Raw genomic sequence first — 12,194 nt, 5'->3', positions numbered from 1 at the left:
ATTCACCACAGGACGCTGTATTTTGGTCACAGGATTTATTTTGTGGGTACAACGAGCCACCGCTCCTCTCAGCACAGAAGAGAGGCACCAACTGACTCTTCTCAGAACAGGCACCACAGAGCACCATGACAACACATAAAGGTTCTATGTGGAACCTTAAACAAGCATATGTAAGCACAACACACATGTCTATCATTTCAGAGAATATCTCCAAAACATTTCCCTTGTCCCTTGTAACAGGAGATCTTTTTTCCACCTTTGTGATGTCTCTCCTTACAAGTGCTGGCACCAATCATTACAACTTTCAGTTGAAAGTCCTATGTGATCAGTCTCAACTTAGGTGATGGAAAAATAATTGTCTCAGTGGCTGGATTTTAAATCAGTCCATTGGGCGTTTCATTTGGCTGTCTGGTAGAACAAGTCCTGATGATAAAGTGATTGTTTAAAGCAAGATGTTACCTAAAGGGGATCCTGGCAGCAGATGCAGTCTTTCAGTAGGGGATTCAGCTTGTTGTAAAAGCTATGGTCTCATTTGTTCCTAAAGAGACTAATGCTGTGAATATTGCAGATATATGCTAAAAGGGAGTTCCAGTATGTTGTAGACAAATAGGAAAAGGAGCAGTATCCTCCAAGTCTTCTTTGCTTGATCTGGAGAATGACCAGATTGTACAAAGATGAGGAACACAGAAAATGAAAGCGGTAGTAAGGTAAAAAATGATGTCTGCGGTCGATCGAGCCAGAAATATTGATTGCTCTTCATTAGTGTTTGCAGATAGGCAGTCAGAGTAAAATTTCAAGGTAGGAGGAAACAGAGTCATTGGGGGTGTGGGGGAGGGGGTTCAAGACGAAGCGGAGGAAGAGTAACAGACAGATTGGTATGCCTAAATAGAGATGGGAGGAGATGAGAGCTTGAACCACCATTTTGTGAGAGACTGTGGGAACAAGAGGAAAGACGTTCTATAGCATCCTCAACGTTTGGCCACATGATCTATTTAGGTGGAAAAAGATGACTTTGGGTCAAAAAAAGACACTATGATTTTTGCAGAATTGACCTGAGTATGAGAGTATTGTTAATCTGAAGGCTATCACAGGTGAGACCAAGTCAAGGGCTCCTTACCAAACAAAAGAACCTTGGTTTTGTCACCACTGTGCTTAAGAAAGTTTATGTTTTAACATTTGAAGACGCAGGCATTAAAACTGACCTACTTTGAACCCGTTTGGTGCTGCGGACAGCCCCCGGCAGCCCCACGTGACGGTGGGCATGTGCGGAGGACGGCCAACCCGTCCAAACCCCCCCCCCCCCCCACTGATTGAAACGCCCACACCGCGGCAGAATTTGCACCGCGGTCATCGGGTTAAGAGATAGTTTTGGAAGTAGATATGATGATTTAGACAAAATACAATTTTAAATCCAAAGGAACAGACCAAATCAGCCAGCGGGTTGAGGTGTAAGTTGAATAGACTCTAAAAAATGACCCATAATGTGTGCTGAACTTGATGGAGTCTTCAGTTGCCTGTAGAAGTGGCAGAGATACAGAATGAGTTGTATTCGACAGAAAAGAGGGAAACCAATTGAGGGCTTGCTTAACCCCTTCCATGCTCATGACAAGCTCAGCTCGTCATGAGGCACGTTTGAGCTGTGCTGATGACGAGCTGAGCTCGTCATGAACAATGGGCTCAAAAATAATCAGCACAGGAGGGGAAAAGCCATAGCAGCCAAGGTGTTAAAAAACCCATGGTCAAAGAGACAAGAGATGAGAACAGAGTGAGATACAGTAACAAATGCTGCAAATAAATCTAACAATACTCACCTGAATGGTTCTGGGTTCATCTAACTTTGCCAGCAAAGCAACATTAGTGCTATGCAGTGGTTGAAAGCCTGACTGACAAAGCTCGAATTAGGCATTGTCTTCTAGATAATTGAAGAGTTGGAGATTGACTGCTTTCTCTAAAACCTTTGGTGACAGAAGTAGGAGGGGATCAGTTCAGTAGTTGGCCAAGATGCCAGTATCCTCAGAAGGCATTTTAAATATAGGAACTATCAGGGAAAGCTTCCAGTTGCTGGGGACTGGAGCAATGGTCAATGAAAAGTTGCAAAACTTAGGGAGAGCAGGAGTGATGAGATTCCATGCCAAGGAAATAACATGAGGAGGACAAGCGTCAAGGGGAAAACTTAACTTGGTGGCAATCATTAAGGCTTGAATCTTTGTGTTGGGCAGTGGAATTCTACCAGGTACCTGTAGGGGAGTTCATATGGGAAGAAAATGGATCACTGACATAATATAGAATGCAAAAATATTGACCTACCAAAATATCGAGGAAAAAATATAGAATGCCAAAATATCGACCTCCTATCTCCAAACAGGTAAGTACAAAAATATCGAATCAAAAATATCGATGTAAAAAACTATAGTTAGTCAAAATATCGAATTTTTAAAAATGCTTTAAATTAATAAAAAGTTAATTAAATAATAAATATAATTAACTTAAACATACTTAAAATACTTAAATAACCTAAAATTAATAAATAATTAATGTAAGTAAAAAAAAAATACAAATTGATTTGCGTTGGATAGCATAGGGGTAAAAAACTACTATTCCAACTCCAGAGAGTGCAACAGTAGGGAAAGCGCTGGATAGCGTAGGGGTAAAAATTACTATTCCCACTCCAAAGAGTGCAACAGTAGGGAAACCGTTGGATAGCGTAGGGGTAAAAACTTACTATTCCAACTCCAGAGAGTGCAACAGTAGGGAAAGCGCTGGATAGTGTAGGGGTAACAATTACTATACCCACTCCACAGAGTGCAACAGTAGGGAAAGTGTTGGATAGCGTAGGGGTAAAAATTACTATTCCCACTCCAGAGAGTGCAACAGTAGGGAAAGCGTTGGATAGCGTAGAGGTAAAAATTACTATTCCCACTCCAGAGAGTGCAACAGTAGGAAAAGCTTTGGATAGCGTAGGGGTACAAATTACTATTCCAACTCCAGAGAGTGTAACAGTAGGGAAAGCGTTGGATAGCGTAGGGGTAAAAATTACTATTCCCACTCCACAGAGTGCAACAGTAGGGAAAGCATTGGATAGCGTAGGGTTAAAAATTACTATTCCTACTCCAGAGAGTGCAACAGTAGAGAAAGCTTTGGATAGCGTAGAAAAAAAAATGACTATTCCCACTCCAGAGAGTGCAACAGTAGGGAAAGCGTTGGATAGCGTAGGGGTAAAAATTACTATTCCAATTCCAGAGAGTGCAACAGAAGGGAAAGCGTTGGATAGCGTAGGGGTAAAAATTACTATTCCATCTCCAGAGAGTGCAACAGTAGGGAAAGCGCTGGATAGCAAAGGGGTAAAAATTACTATTGCCACTCCAGAGAGTGCAACCGTAGGGAAAGTGTTGGATAGCGTAGAGGTAAAAATTACTATTCCCACTCCAGAGAGTGCAACAGTAGGGAAAGCGTTGGATAGAGTAGGTGTAAAATTTACTATTCCAACTCCAGAGAGTGCAACAGTAGGGAAAGCGTTGGATAGCGTAGGGGTAAAAATTACTATTCCCACTCCAGAGAGTGCAACAGTAGGAAAAGCGTTGGATAGCGTAGAGGTAAAAATTACTATTCCCACTCCAGAGAGTGCAATAGTAGGCAAAGCGTTGGATAGCTTTTTTTTTTTTTTTTCACCCATTACTAATTCATATATTGTGGGGATTCTGTGAGTACCGGGCGACCCTTCGGGAGCATCATAATACAATAGATGGTTCATATGCAACGATAAACAGACCCAGTGGTAAAGCCTTAAGTTAGGTGCAGATAATCCTCCTCCCTCTAATGGTGTAGAAAGTCGGGCTAGCGATCTTCTAACTTTACCATATTGCCATAAAAATTGTGAAAACACTGCTTCCATTTTTCTCATCAAGCCTTCATCAATTAATAACTGTATGGCGCGGAATAAATACAATAGTTTTGGGAACATTGACATTTTCAGAACATTCACCCTTCCAATCAAAGACAAATGTAATGCATCAATTCTTCTCAAATCTTTGTCTATTGAAGCGAGTAAGGGCCCATAATTTTCCTGAATGATTTTACCTACATTTGCATTGATTTTTACTCCTAGATAGACCGCGGAGTCCACATACCTTTGATCCCTTTTCTGAATGTTCTTAGTACAAATTATTATTGTTTTTTCTGTATTGAGCTTGTACCGTGAATAACTCCCAAACTCATGAGCCAGACTGTTTAGTTCCCGTATTGCCGTTTGCGGATTAGTGGTAACAATTGCCAGGTCATCCGCGTACGCCAATAGCTTGGTGGTATATCCGTGAGATATAACAGGAGATATTCTATCAGAAGCGAGAATCTTCCTGATTAGCGGGTCTATGTACAATGAGAAGAGTATGGGTGAACAGGGGCATCCCTGGCGGGTGCCTCTTCTAATCACTACCTCATCCGATTGAAAACCCATTGTAGTAATTCTGGCTACTGGGTCCATATACATCGCTTTAATAGCTTTCCTGCATTTTTCTCCGAAACCCCTTCTGACCAATACCTCCCACATAAAGTCCCAGACCACACGGTCGAAAGCCTTCTCGGCGTCCAAAAGGATCATGGCCATATCTCCACCCGTAGCAGCGACCGCATCAAATAATGAAATTGCCCTTGCTGTATGCTCAGTAGTACCTCTCCCTGGGACAAACCCATGCTGCCAGGGTGAGACAAGTTGGCCAATAATCCTTCCTAGCCTTTTCGCCCATACTTTAGAGTATAATTTAGCGTCTGTATTTATTAATGAAATAGGCCGATATGATATGGGGTTCTCCTCTGGTTTTCCCTTCTTATGAAATATAACAATATTGGTCTGTTTCCATGTATCCGGGATATTACCTGAGCAGATTATTCCATTAAAAAGATCTTCGAGCAAGGGAAGAATTTCATCCCCCAAAGCCCTGTAAACCTCTATTGGTAGACCGTCTGGACCTGCCGCTTTACCCACTGCCAGTTCATTCAAAGCAGTTTTTATCTCCTCTGCTGTTATATCCAGTTCCAATCGGGCCCTATCTTCCTCCTCCACCCTTGGGATTAGGGGAGACTGATCTTGCATGAATGGTACCACCCCTGGCTCTTGATCGTAAAGTTTTTGATAAAATTTCTGAAAGACATCCATTATAGATTTTGGGTCTGTATATTCTCTCCCATTATATTTAATCTTTCCAATTTTATTACGATTTGATTCTTGTCTAATGCGGAGCGCTAATGCTCTACCAGCTTGTTCTCCAGTCTCGTACCTCCTTGCTCTTTGTGTTTGATATTCACATATCTCCTTCTGCGTGATTATTTTTAAAATTTCACCCTTAACCCGAGCCATGTTTCTAACGGTCTCCCCACTATCTTTACCTGAAGCAATTTCCTCGATATGACACCTCTCTATTTCTGCTAGCTCTGAAATAAGTTTTTCCACCTTACTTTTATCCTCTTTCCTTAGTTTTGCTGCACAGGTGATCGTCTCACCCCTTAATGCAGCCTTAAAGGATTCCCAAACTCCATTTCTGGAAGCACTATATCTATTACACTCGAAAAATTCCTTTGCCCATTTTTTAATATGTTTTACAAACCTTTCGTCATTTAATAATTTCCTTTCAAATGTCCATCTAGATGTTTTCCTCTGTACATTAGGGACCTTATACGTCAAAATTAGGGGATTATGATCGGAGATTATTCTCGGTAATTTGTCAATATTAACCTTGCCGATTTCCCCCGCTGTGACAAAAAAATAATCCAGTTTGGAATATTTCTGTGCCGGGTGGGAGAAATATGTATACCCTCGGTCTCCGGGCACTTTTTCTCCCCATACCTCCACCAAACCATGAGACTGGATCAAGGAGCTTAAAGCTCTATTAACTTTGCGTTTACGACCTATATAATTACTTCCCTGTTGCCAGTCTGCAGAAATATTCATATCACCACATACTATCATTGGGGTAGTCCAATTAGCCAACTCTTCTTCTAATTTATAATATACCATTGGATCGTCCTCGTTCGGACCATATATTGCGCACAGAGTGAACCCCAGGTTCAGTTCCACTAATACCCATCTACCAGAACCATCTGTTTTACTGCGTTTCACTCCACCCAGATTACTTTTAGCTAAAATAGCCACCCCTCTGATCATTGATGATTGCGATGAGCATCCGATCAGGGTATACCCATACATCTCCAACAACTTTCTTTTATTCCAAGGAATATGGGTTTCCTGAATACAGACTATATCTATATTATTTGATCTAACCAAATGACTCAATCTCTGCCGCTTCTTCCAGTCATTTAAACCACCTGCATTAATAGTACAGATCCTAATGTCTGACATTATTAAAGTATTTGCATTTCCTACATTGACTATTAACCATATATCTGATATCCGCCCAAATCCAATTCCTTTCCATCTCAAAATTTTCCAATGTTTTCACCCCCCCTTCCCTCCCCTCCCCCGCCCCTCCCTCCCTCTGCACTCTCTCCCTCCCCTTGCCCAGCTCCAGAACGGAGCTCCCCTTCACCCACCCCCCTTGTTCAGAGGCGCTCAGACCGATGGTCTGTGCACGTGATGGTTTGCAGCTCAGATTGAGGAGAAAAACCTGTATCCATTTTTCCCCTTTCTTTTTTTTTAAATTCTTTTTTATTTAAATTCTGTGACCCCCTACCTTATAAATTTCACTCCACCCCACTGTCTATATTCCCGCTTTATACTTTTTGCAAAAGCTTGACCGGACATGACAGGACACCCATTTATCTGAACTGCCTATATAATGAACTCACATATAGGTTACAATCCACTATTTCAGTCAGATTTAACAGTTTTACACATTTGCTAAGCCACCTGCGACATCAGAAATTCTTTTGCCTTAATCTCAGAGGAGAAATATAATGTTTTTCCATCTTTGATTATCTTCAACTGAGCGGGGTTAATCAGGTAGGCCTGCATACCCTTGTCCTGAAACGGTTTGATCATCTGCCGTAATCTCCAGCGTCTCTCGACCGTAATATGGCAGAAGTCAGGGCGAACAAAAAAAGTATAACCATCAACTGCCTTTTTTTTATCTGGTCTCGCCCTCTCAGAGCTTGCTTGCCTCAAATTAAAGTTGCCCAAAAAAATTAAAATCGGTCTAGGCTTGTCACCCTCTTTCGCATTCTTATGGATATTGGCAGGGGTACGATGCGCTCTCTGAACCTCCCTGTCAAAATCCCAATCTTTCAGGTCCGTAAAGGCATGTTCAAAAAGTTTAACAACAAATGTTTTCATATCTGTACCCTCTGATCCTTCAGGGATTCCCAGAATACGTAGGTTATTCTGACGCAATCTATTTTCCAATGACTCAAGTTTCCACTGTATATCAGTTAACTGCTTTGTTTGCATATCAACCTTGTTGGACGCAGCTGCTGATTCGGCTTCAGTGGAGACAACTCTGTCTTCCAAGTTGGTAACCCGCTCTCCCAAGTTCACACATGCCTTGGTCAACTTCCTGACCACCCCTTGCATTTTTCTGACTGCCGCCTGAGATTTACGGCTCTCCTGTTTTGCTTCCTCTCGATGCGCTAAAATCTCCTGGTGAATAACCTCCAGAAGGGACATTTGTGCAGATTCCCCACCTGGACTATCTGACGCAGTATTAGTCAGCGGCTGTTCTCTCTTCTGGCCGTGTATTTTTGTTCTCACCATAGTTTTCACCGCTGTGCTCGGGGGGCTACCTTCATCTTGTTCCAAATCACTGCCAGTATCTAAATCACTGACTTCTTGATCCAGGCTGACCTCCTCTTCTTCCGACCATTCACCACCCTCTGATACTGAAAAGAATGCCTCACTTGGGGCTTCTTTTTTACCACTGTAACTCCCCCCGGTATCGTCCTCCAGGATCTCTTCTAATGCTCGTGGTATTGCCGAGACATTGACCATGGGATCAGCTACAGGAGCCTCCCCCTGCTGTTCTTCCCCCTCTATGTTTCCGACAGTATTAGGTTGTTCAATGTGCCCCTCTTCTGTATTATCGGGGATCCCCTCATCAATCTTTAATATGGTCTGCGTCTGGGTAGCGTCAGCCTTGATATCTTTGGAGTCTTTATTTTTACTCAATTTTTGAAAAATGTCAGAGATTGGGGTAATGCCCTGGGAGTCCGTATTCAATTTGCTGGCTCCTTGTTGCTGTACCTGTTTTTTTAATGAAGGAGAACCTTGTTTCTTCCTCTTATTGCCCTCTAGATCTACCATTGATTCTGCTAATTCAGCTGCTGCCTTCCTCCTCGCAGCGGCTTTGGCGCTGGCGCTCATCTTAGGGGCCATAATTTCCCTCCTCCTCTCCTCCAGCCCAAACTGCTCCTTACCGCCTGTGATAATACCGCTGTTAGAATCCTCCACCTTCGAGTCCAGAGGAACCTCCAGGGCGTAAAGTTTCACTCCCTCCTCGCCTTGTGGAGAGCTCGCTTGCCAGCGCAATCCGGTCTCAGCTTGTCGAAGTCCAGCTGAACTGGGCTTTCTGCTCCGCTGCCGACTCCGTTTTGTCGAGAGGCTCCGCACCGCTTGTCTAGTGAAAGCAGACTCTGCAAACTCCGTCGCCTCCGCCTCCGCCAGCAGCCCGACAGCCGCCCCGCCTCTCAGCCTCCTCGTCACCTGCAATACGTCCAGTAGCAGCCGCTTCAGCGGCTGACGGCAGGTCAGTTTCATGCAGCAGTTTTTTTCCAATACCCGAGTGTTTCCAGCTCGCGTCTCATGCCTCGCGTCTACCGTCAGGTTAGATTTCAACCTCTATAGGTACCATGCCATCATAGTACAATCGGTAGGGGGATTACGGGGTTGTCATCCATTCATTTGTGCACCTCCTCAATCGAGCTGCTTCCCGGCCGTTCTACACGGCCGCCATCTTGCCTCCCCAGCCGCGCCGGCAAAGCGTTGGATAGCATAGGGGTAAAAATTACTATTCCAACTCCAGAGAGTGCAACAGTAGGGAAAGCGCTGGATAGCGTAGGGGTAAAAATTACTATTCCCACTCCAGAGAGTGCAACAGTAGGGAAAGCGTTGGATAGCGTAGAGGTAAAAATTGCTATTCCCACTCCAGAGAGTGCAACAGTAGGGAAAGCGTTGGATAGTGCAAAGGTAAAAATTACTATTCCCACTCCAGAGAGTGCAACAGTAGGGAAAGCGTTGGATAGCGTAGAGGTAAAAATTACTATTCCCACTCCAGAGAGTGCAACAGTAGGGAAAGCATTGGATAGCGTAGGGGTAAAAATTACTATTCCAACTCCAGAGAGCGCAACAGTAGGGAAAGCGCTGGATAGCGTAGGGGTAAAAATTACTATTCCCACTCCACAGAGTGCAACAGTAGGGAAAGCATTGGATAGCGTAGGGGTAAAAATTACTATTCCCACTCCAGAGAGTGCAACAGTAGGGAAAGCGCTGGATAGCGTAGGGGTAAAAATTACTATTCCATCTCCAGAGAGTGCAACAGTAGGGAAAGTGTTGGATAGCGTAGAGGTAAAAATTACTATTCCCACTCCAGAGAGTGCAACAGTAGGGAAAGCGCTGGATAGCGTAGGGGTAAAAATTACTATTCCCACTCCAGAGAGTGCAACAGTAGGGAAAGCGTTGGATACCGTAGAGGTAAATAATACTATTCCCACTCCAGAGAGTGCAACAGTAGGGAAAGCGTTGGCTAGCGTAGGGGTAAAAATTACTATTCACACTCCTGAGAGTGCAACAGTAGGGAAAGCGCTGGATAGCGTAGGGGTAAAAATTACTATTCCCACTCCAGAGAGTGCAACAGTAGGGAAAGCGTTGGATAGCGTAGGGGTAACAATTACTATTCCCACTCCAGAGAGTGCAACAGTAGGGAAAGCATTGGATAGCGTAGGGGTAAAAATTACTATTCCAACTCCAGAGAGTGCAACAGTAGGGAAAGTATTGGATAGCGTAGGGGTAAAAATTACTATTCCCACTCCAGTGAGTGCAACAGTAGGGAAAGCATTGGATAGCAGGAGGGTAAAAATTACTATTCCCACTCCAGTGAGTGCAACAGTAGGGAAAGTAAATACTTCATATATAAATAAAAATAAAATAAATAATAATAACAATTACAAATTAATTAAAATACTTAACACTTTTATATAATATATTAATTAATCAATTAAAAATACATATAAAAATTAATTAATACAAATAATTACCTACTAATACAAATTCAAGATTTTACAGTGGCATTCAGCATCCAGAGTCCTGAGGGCAGCTTTCTATGTGGCCTGGTCATTTTCCTAGGCACTCTAGAGTCCGGACGAAATGAGATCCAGGTATCAAAAGTTTCAGAAAGAGAGGATATATATTTTGGAGATTTGAGGAGGTGTCCCTGAGAGGAATATATGACGTTACAATGCAAACAATTATAATGCATGCCATCACAACACATTTTTAGAAACTACATTTACAACGCATACCATAACAACGCATACATTTACAACGCATACCATAACAACGCATACCATTACAACGCATACCAACACAACGCGTAATACTTTTAGGGCAATTGTAGGATAAGTGTTCGATAGTGTTGGGGTAAAAATTACTATTCCCACGCCAGTGAGTGTAACAGTAGGGCAAGTGTTGGATAGTTTAGGGGTAAAAATACTATCCCCATGTACCTCAAAACCCATACCCATCTTAAAACTAAAAAATCCCCATTACTTACCATATAATGCATTGTAATGGCATGCATTGCAGTGACATGCGTTGTAAAGGCATGCGTTGTAATGGCATTGGATGTAAAGGCAGCTGCATTGTAATGACTGCTTTGTAAAGGTAGTGCGTGGTATAACTGCGTTGTAATGATTGTTTCCCCCTGAGAGCATTTGCCAATTTAGATTGACTAGTTTTGAAGTAAGGGTGGTCTAGATGATAATTACTGGTAGTTAAGTAATGACTTTGAAAGTTAGAAGTGGTGATATTGCTAGGGATCAGTGATAGGTGATCAGACTACGAAAGAGGGACTTTTTCTTGAAAGAACGTGTGATTGATAAAAAAAAAGGGTTAAGAACGTGTCCAGTGATGTGAGTGGGAACAGTCAAGTCCTGCCAGAGTCCAAGGACCATCATTGGCTTAATAAGTTCAGAAATGTCAGGATGAGAAAGATAATCGAGATGTAAATCAAGATCACCCAGAATAGAGCTAGAAAGTTAGGTAATGTATTAGAGAAGTCTGTTCTGGGTCCTAGGGGGCAACAGATTAATTCCCCTGTGAAGGATGTTTAACAAAAATATAAAAGACACTCTGCGTCTGGAAAATCATGACTGCCATAAAAGGTGCATGAAAGAGTTAAGACAAAAATAATGGCATGCCCCCACCAACTCTATATCTGACAGTCCCAACGGACGATCAAGTAGTCGGAGGGAATGGTAACTGCAAGATCTGGCCCAGAAGTATCACGAAGTCAGGTTTTAGTTAAAACAATATATCCGGTTTGTGTGACCATTTCAAAGTGATAACTTCACCTTGATTTGTTGGGAGGAATCCAACATAGCAGTTAGCCAATGTAGGGTCTGAAATAATGTCGTACGAGTCCGTCTTATGATCTGATGGTGTAGGGTGAATCGAGAGAGGTTTGAAAAGAGAAACTGCATTTGCTGCAAATAAAAGGAGTGTGTGATGCAATTAAGCTAGGCAGCAACAGGAGCAAACATTAACTGCGGGATGAATGAGATGCAGCACATAGCAGAGTAGGCGATCCCCTGCAACAGAAGGGATGCTGGGTAATCAAGGTTCCAGGCACTAAGTGCAACTTAGCTCTGATGAGCTTGCCTTTGGTGTGCTGCCACCAGTGCACCATCTGCGCAGAGGCCTTACTGCTTTGAAAATACTTGTGTGTTTAGTAACTTTTTTAGAAGGCACACTTTAAATATTGAATATTCTTATTGGCAAACAGGATATATACCCACAAAGCTCTGCTCTTTCTGAGGGAGTCTAATTTATACAACAGTCTAAAGCTAGGAAGGTGAGCATCTGGGATCATTCTCAAGCTGGGGAGCTGCCCATGATGGATTAGTCCCAAACTAGTGTGTCTTGGTTCCTGCTCAGACTTAAGCGATGACCATCAGATCCTGACACAAACAATGTTGCAACATGACCACAACTACTTCCATTAAAAAGGTATACTTTGTAACTCTGTTAGTCTGCCAAT

The sequence above is a fragment of the Lissotriton vulgaris genome, chromosome 7 (genome assembly GCF_964263255.1).
Source record: "Lissotriton vulgaris chromosome 7, aLisVul1.2, whole genome shotgun sequence".
NCBI classification, from domain to species: domain Eukaryota; kingdom Metazoa; phylum Chordata; class Amphibia; order Caudata; family Salamandridae; genus Lissotriton; species Lissotriton vulgaris.
This window is presented reverse-complemented; position numbering follows the sequence as displayed.